Source organism: Castor canadensis, chromosome 6 (genome assembly GCF_047511655.1).
Source record: "Castor canadensis chromosome 6, mCasCan1.hap1v2, whole genome shotgun sequence".
NCBI lineage: Eukaryota > Metazoa > Chordata > Mammalia > Rodentia > Castoridae > Castor > Castor canadensis.
Window position 1 is genome coordinate 142,808,760 of NC_133391.1, and position 8,572 is coordinate 142,817,331.

An 8,572-nucleotide genomic window follows, 5' to 3' on the forward strand; every position below is an offset into this window, starting at 1 on the left:
GTCATTGCATAGGTCTCCAGCTGTGAAGACAGTTCTGCCAGAGGCATTGCCTTTGCTGTCACAAAACTTAGAATAATCCTGAATTAATCTTCCCCTTTTTTGCCTGCGATAACAGTGAGGTAGTGAATAATCACAGTGGAAAACAAATCATTTTTATTTGTAAGTAGCAAAAAAGACCTCAGACTGCTTTACTTTCACATAAATATTTGTCCAGGATGCTTGATTTTTATACATGAGAGATATCATTATAGGTTCTTTCAAATCTTGTGGGACTGGCAACTCCTACTGCATTTCGGGATAATACTTGGTGTATTAGTTTCTAAATTAAGAACTGATCTTATTCAGGACATAATATATGAACATGATATGTTTGATGAAGTTTCTCATAGATGTAAAATAAATAACGGCTTACTCTTATATTTTTCTCATCTGTTTCCACATAACTTTTAAACTATGAGATGCACTAAAATATAACACCACCTCACTCCATGGACACAAAACCCTGAGAGTTACTAAAAATGCACAAAAGAACGTGTACGGAACCAGTGCTCACACTGAATTGTGCAGATATCCAAGTATGGCATTGGAAAACAAAATGCCAGATTCCTTTATCACCCTATCTCATTACACAGCAGTAGAAATAAATCTGTACCACACATTCACATGTGAAGAACATGAAATATCAGACATCTTAAAATCTATGTAGTCTGTCAGTATCAGAGGAAAATAGGATCTAGGCAGCCTTTTGAGACAAGAAGCTATTGGGAACCATGGAGAAACTGTACCAAGATGCTGGCTTAGTGGAACAAATCTGGGGATGAGGCACTAAATGGCCCTTTCCCACTGCTTTAAGAGATCCATGAAAATATGACCTGTGCAGTTACACAGGACTCACACTTAAAAGGAACTCATGCCTGGCTTGAAGCTCTGCAATCTTGAAATTCTTAATAATTTTTTTAACAAGAGGTTCTGCATTCTCATTGTGTACTGGCCGTACAAATTAAGTAACAATACTGGCAACAACCTCCCCATGAGTTCTATAAAAGCAATTCCATCTGGAAACATCAAGCACAACAATAAGCTGTAATTAATTGAATATTAAGTAATACAAAGTACAACAAAACCAAACAGACACCTGGGCATTTTATTTATAAAGCTTATTCTTTTTACGATTATACTAGGGGCACATTGTGACACTTACCAAAGTTCTTACAATATATCATAGTTGACTTCACCCCCTCTATCATTTTCTTTTATCCCTCCTCCCCTTATTTCTGGAATAGTTTCAGCAGGTTTCATTTTCCCATTTTCATGCATGAGTACAGAATATTTCCACCTTATTCACCCACCTACACCCTCTCCTTATATTCTTCTCTCTCCCATTGGTGACAATCCCCAAACGGGATCTTTTTTAACTTCCTGTTGTCTGTTTTTGAAAAAAAGACACTTTTGTTTGTGTAAGATAGCTATACAGGGTGTTTGCTTGTGACATTTCTACATATATATGTTTTATAACCTGAATTGGTTCATCCCCCCTCTATTACAAATAATCTAAAGCACTTTTATTTCAAGTTTTCGTAGAACACAACTTCCAACAATTTTTTTCTCTCTCTCTAGAAAGTTGGTTTTCCAGTGCTATATCTGCAGCACCAAAACTGCAAAGAATTGCTGGAATGCCTTGCTAGCATATTACCATTTCATTTGATTACTGCTGGAATGAGAGATATGCTTTGACAACTTTTATTATGCCTATAATCAGTGTGCACTTTTTTATCTTCTTTCCATTTCCTTTTCATGGGATAGAAAGACAAAAATAGGAGGCTCCCATTTTGTATTTTAGAGAAAAAATACACAAAATAATTTGAGAGGGACAGTGGTACCTGAACAATAAAATTTTAGTGACAAGAAGAGAAGGGTACTCCACATTGAGAACAGATTGGTACTGTATATTGAGAAGGGGTTATTGAGGATATAGGAATGAAAACTTAGTAGAGAATAAAAAGAGGACAGACCCCAAGTAATGCAACTAATTAGGATTATGTGGTGCTTAACTGAGACTGAGAATCTTCCCATCTTTGACTCACCACCAAGTTCAATTCAAGGTCATGAGATAAACGTCTAAGATAAGAGCAAGCTTATATAGGCTTTTAATAACTGCCCTCACCTCAATGCAGTCTCCTGGTGAATGAGACTGAATGAGATGGAGGGGCAAGATCTCAAACTGCTTCCTTGGTCCTTGTCTTCTTGGCTCCCACTATAATCTCAGTTATTCAAATGCCACTATTTTGTTGCAAAGAAACAGGAAAACTAACTCTAAGAAAAGATCAGGAAGATAAGACAAGGGTAGAACAAATTGTTCCTGAGACTTGCCTCAGCCTTTCTGAATTCTCACTTCCAGTTTGCTTAAGCTAGGGCTTCTCAGAAGCAGGAAAAAACATTTGCTGCTGGGAGTGTAGTACACATCTCTAACCCCAGCACTAGGGAGGTTAAAGCAGGAAGACTGAGAGTTCAAGTTCAAATGGGTTATAGAAAGACCTTGTTGCAAAAACAAAAGGGAGAAAAAGGAGAAAGAGAAGAAAGAGGAGGAGGAGGAGGAGGAAGAAAAAAAAGACAGAGGAGGAGAAAGAAAAGGAGAAGAAGAAGAAAAAGAAGGAGGAGGAGGAAACTTATGTACCACTTGTGCTCAGGAGACAAGTAACTCAAAGTAATGTATATTCCAATAAATTTTGGATTCCTCTCTCCTTGGCTCCCTAGAAAAACTGACATCCAGCATGGAAGTCCAACAAATGGCATTAGATCTGACCCTAGTCTCCCAGCTTCATTCCTCAAGCAGTAGTGTGATATAAAAAGGAGCTTTGAACTTCCACTGGAATTGTTTTCAAGGTGGGGCAAAGATAATGTTTTTATTTATTCATTTATTTATTATATTTTTATTATTGTTGTGCTTAGGGTATATTGTGACATTTGCAAAACTTTTTAGAATATATCAAAATATATAATAGTTGAATTCTTTTTATATCCTCCCTCTCCCCATTTCTGGAATAGCTTCAACAGGACTAATTTTTTCATTTACATACATGTGTACACAGTATTTGTACCATATCACTCTCATCCTCCCCGCTCCCACTGGTACCAACTAAAATTTTCTTAAAGCTACAAAAAACTCAGGTTTAAGAGAGAGAGAGAAATTTTGTGAGGAGCTGATGTTGAATATCATTGCTAAGGAAGCCATAACCAAGTACAGCAACCTGAACGGTCTAAACAGTATAAACGTCATTGCTCACAGTTCCCTGACTGGAAGTCAAAGACCAAACCTCTGAAGACTCTGGGGAAAAATCCATTCCACAACTCAGCGCTAGCTTCTCCTGATAGATTGCAATCTTTGATGGTCCTTGCCTGGTAGAAACATAACTCTGACCTCTACCTTCATCTTCATAAGGTACTCTCCCTGTGTGCCTGTCTGGAATCTTGGGATGGCGCTTACCCCTTTTATAAGGACACCAGTCATATAGTATTAGGGACCACTCTGTGACCTCATTTTTATGTTGATTGTTTCTATACCAGCCCTATCCCTCCAAGTAAAGAAACATTCTGCCACAGTAGGGGTTATGGTTTTATTATATGAGTTTGTGAGACACAATTCAATCCATAACAAAGATTAATTTAAAGAGCTTCTGGTTTATGTTGACATAAACTGTCATGAGGACAGTAGCTGGCTTTATACTATGCTATGAGGATAAAAGTATTTACTAGAGGTTGTGGGTATTTTTTTAGTAGTAATACATGTTTGCAGAAATCAGAGAAAAGCAATATCACTAGTTTACATTAAGCTAATAGAACAATGTGGTAAATAGATTAATAATGAGCAGGGTATGAATTAGTCCAAAGTTTGTTTCTATAACAAAATAACTAAGACTAAGTAGTTTATAAGTGGCATACCCAACTCTCTTCTAGCTCAGGTACAAGCATACAGTCTAGGTGCCTTCAACCACTGTGCCCAAGCACAGGAGAAAACAAGGGAAAAATATGTGCAGTGAAGCAGTCACTTGGAAGTCAGAGACAGAGACATCTGGAGTCTTGGGATGCCATTGGAGGAACTTCAGTCCAGGGTTGTCACATGACTGTGATTGTGCCAAGAGAGTCATTTTGAGAGACCACAACATGGTTGGGAACTGTTACTGGTTTAATAATCTCAAAGTTTATATCCTTAGCTCTCCTGGAAATCCCTGAATGTTGTTTACAATATTTAATAATTGCCATGCCTTCTGATATCAGTCAGAGTGTCACCTGTTATTTAGACCTGAGAACTTCTGAGAAATAGAGCAATCAGTTTCAAAAGGCCATGAAGGCTGAAGAAAATAGAGATTGGTAACAGAAAGAAGTGGTCTCCAAATTTCTTTGCTCACAACTCCCCCAAGAAATTCTAAACTAGTATGGACTGTTTGCATGTTTTAAAGTGATATTCAATTTATTCACAGAAGCATAAACACTAGCAGAAAACTGTAAACATAGACTTGTTGAAACCAACTTCTTAACTTTTTTTTTTTTGCACTGCTGAGGATCACACTCAGGTCCTTGTGCAAATTAGGTACGTTTTCTACAACTGAGCACATCCCAGCCTTACAATTCCCTTTTAAATATAGCCAATGGAAGATAACATAATCATTTTAAAACTATCCCCAAATGTTACATGAAGAAACCCATATTTGGAAATTTTGCGTTTTTCCTCTCTTTTTTTGAAGACATATTTCCATTCTACTTCTATAGAGGGATTTTAGCCTAATAAAGTACTTTCTAAGCTCTCAAATCTTTTATATATCATCTTTTATACCTCTGTTACAAAAAATATTTATTTAAATAAATATTATTTTTATTTCCTGTGCCACTACACTACATGCCTAAAAATGCATTTGTATTGTGCTATCATTATATGCATTAGTACCAAAATGACGTAACATGCATGTAATTCTCCACGTAATGAAAGAAGTAGAGTAAAACAAACTATGCTGCTAGAAAGTCAACCCATACAATTGGTACTTTTCATTTTAAGGCCTATAAGCTTCAAGAAGTCATATTAGTTAACATAAATAATTGATGGTAACCAAAGATGGTATCATGGAAATGTCATTTATTTCTTTGATCATCTGAATTACATGTCAAAAATGACATTGAATGAAGGCTGAATTAAATTTTCATATGATATTTTATTTAAAATTTTGCTGGTGACAGACCTCTATGGAATTCAGTTTTTCAAGTTCTGAGATGGATACTCAAATGACCTTTCCAAGAAGTATCAAATGGCTATGAATTTCACATTCCCACATTTAATCCAATCATCTCAGAACACTTTGGAAAATTGAAGTGGTTTTATGCACTGGATCTTTACAAATATAATTTTTCAGATAAAAGGTTTTTTCCTATATATGTGAAACATATATTTTAATTAATTTTCAGAGCATACTCCATTTATAAAAAAAATTTACATTATTTAAGTCAGTAAATTATATCCTCACTGTCAGTCCAAACATACTAATTAGTCTTATTTTACTCTAGAAAAAATGTGTTTTTAACTTCAAGGAAGTTTTAATAATATATTGCAAGGGCAATCACAAAAACTACTAAATAATAAACTACTGTATACATGAAAATCAGTCAAGGTTAAAAAGATATGCAAATAATATAACCAGTTTATCCATTTTTGTAAATTATTGTTAGCAATATATCTCTATATATTTACATATATATATTTATAAATGTTTACATAATAAATATATATATAAATATATCTATATTTGTCATGATTAATTTATAGGCAATATCAATAGCTAAAATTATTACTTATGGTAGAGTATGATAAAAGATATGTGTGATGTTTAATCTTGTCAACTTCGTTGGGTTGACAAGCACATAGGAGATCAGTAAGGCACATCTCTGGGTGTATGTGAGGGCATTTCTAGAAAAGATTAACTAAGGGGTAAGACCCACCCTGAATAAGGGTGGATTATCCCATAGACTAGTGCCCAGAGTAAATAAAGGGGGAAAAGAACAAAGCAACCTAGTGCAGAAATTGTCTCTCTCTGCTTCCTGGCCATCGTGATATGAGTTGCTCTGCTCTGCTCTGTCCTCCTTGCCATGATGGATTGAAATCTGTGAAAGTGGGGCCAAAATAAATCCTTCTTCTTTTAAATTGTTCTTCTCAAAGCAATATCACAGAATGAACTTGGCTTGTTTAAAGATAAAAGAACTCTGGATGGACAGTAGAGAATAAGAGAGAGAACTGATCTGAAGTTGAGGAGAGATTCAGGAGTGAAACAATATAGGGCTTGTGTGAACAAATAAGTTTGCATGTAGGTTAATACATATGAGGATCCACAGGAAGGGTTTGAGCAGAAGAATTTCATAACCTGATTTGCATTCTTAAGACATAATTTTGGCTTCTAAATGGGGAATTCACTACAGGAGCATTGGGAGAGTCTAAGAGAGAAATAGCAATGGATTAGACAATGAGGTACACAGGTAAAAATGAAATTCACTTTGGAGGTATGGTAAATAGGATTTGCTGATGGATTGAATTTTCAAATTATCTAACAGGGAGAACTTGTGATTGGCAACTTGGAGTTGGATTTGTCAGTGCTATTTATTGTCAGTGCTAGTAAAGAATGAAAATTCTTCTAGATGAGTTTCATTTCAGACATGATAATTTGCTCTGAAATTAATATAAGTTAAATCTTTCTATTAAGATAATACACTAAGTTATTAATAAAACTCAAAAGTATTTGACTTTTAAGAAATAAATCTAAAGCCAGGTATGGTGGTACACTTCTGTAATCCCAACTATATGGGAATGAGAGGTAGGAGGATCAACAAATGAGGCCAGCCTGGGCAAGAATGTGAGACAATAGCTAAAAAATAGCTGAAGCTTATCTCAAGTTGTAGAGCACTTACCTAATAAGCACAAAGCTTTTACTTCAAACCACAGTACTGCCACAAAAGAAAAAATAGGCAGAACTGTGAAATTCAAACAAGAATAGTGCAGTGCTAAGATCAACACAAAACTCTACGTGGAAGGCATTAAGGAAATGCTATTTTGTTTTATTATGTTCAGAATGAGCTTTTTATACATGTTAACTATAAAGTACATCTTTTAAGCATTATCTATCAAGAAGACAAAAAGTAAATTTAAAATATTAAATTAATAACTGTACACTTAACTTTTAAATACACATTTTCAAATGTTTAATAATCATCAGGGGAAAATACACTCAGTGGATTACAAAGAATTCTGTACTAAGTCCTAAAATGCAAATGTCACAAATATTAATTTTCCTACAAATAAGTACAAAGGCAATTCAAAAAAATAATGAAAGCACAATCACTAAATTTCATTCACTGCTGTACATATCTATCCAGCCATACCTTAAAAATTTAAGAGTATTCCATAATGGCTTTTGGATCAGAGAGTCATAAATCAAATTATGAATGGTGATGGAAGAATGAATTATCACATAGTCAGTAGCAAAGGAATTTTTAATAAAATTGAAAAGAAGCCAGCAGCACAGTGGTGCAGGAGTGACAAGGACCCGGCTGCCTGCCTCCCTCCTTCTCCCCTCATCCTCAGACTTGTTCCAACAATCTGTCAAAACACAGTGGATTACTATGAAGCCCCAGGTGTGCAGAGACATGCCTCACCTGAGGATATCAAAAAGGCAGATCAGAAAATGGCACTAAAGTGGCATGCAGATAAAAATCTTGAGATTAAAAAAAGAAGCAAAAATTCAAACAACATCTGAGTATGTTCAGATGTTGAAACCAGAAACTTCTATGACAGAAGTGGCAAGGAAGGATTAAGAAGGATTAAATGGTGGAGAAGGTGGTGGAATTAATTTTGATAATCCACTTGAGTTTGGCTTCACATTCTGGAACCCAGATGATGTCTTCAGGGAAATTTTTGTGGAAGGGACCCATTTTCATTAGACCTCTTTGAAGAACCATTTGAAGACATTTTTGGAAATCGAAGAGGACTCAGGAAGCAGAAACTGAGGTACAGGCTCATTTTTCTCAGCCTTCAGTTAATTTCTATCTTTTGGAAATAAAGATACAAGCTTTATTTCATTAGGATCACTAGGTCCCTATAGCCTCACTCCATTCTCTTTCACATCATTTGTTACCCGTCAGATAAGTAACTTTAAATACATATTCACTTCTACTAAAATAGTTAATGGCAGAAAAGTCACTACAAAGAGAATTGTCATGATGGGTCAAGGAAGAGTAGAAAATGGAGATGAAGGCCGGTTTTAAAGTCTTTAACAGCAAATAGTAAGAGAAACTGCTGTGCTTGGATAATAAGTAATTCAACACATGCATTTAACTGAAATCTTAAACAGTAACAAGCACTATCTGAGGATTAATAGGAACACTTTTTTAAGACTTCAATTAAACTCAACATTCAGTATAACGGTACTTAATCTGAAGTACTTATAGGAAGTTCTTTGGAGCTTCAAATTTGTCATAGACTTTTGAGTTTATTGTTGGGACCACACAATAGGACCACGTTTTTGTCTTTTAAATTGTT

The 8,572-nt window shown here is 35.2% G+C and overlaps 1 pseudogene; it reads left to right on the top strand.

Annotated features, from left to right (window-relative positions):
- Positions 1-7,475: 7,475 nt before the first annotated feature.
- On the top strand, positions 7,476-8,372 carry LOC141424308 (dnaJ homolog subfamily B member 6-like; annotated as a pseudogene).
- The last annotated feature ends 200 nt before the right edge of the window (positions 8,373-8,572 follow it).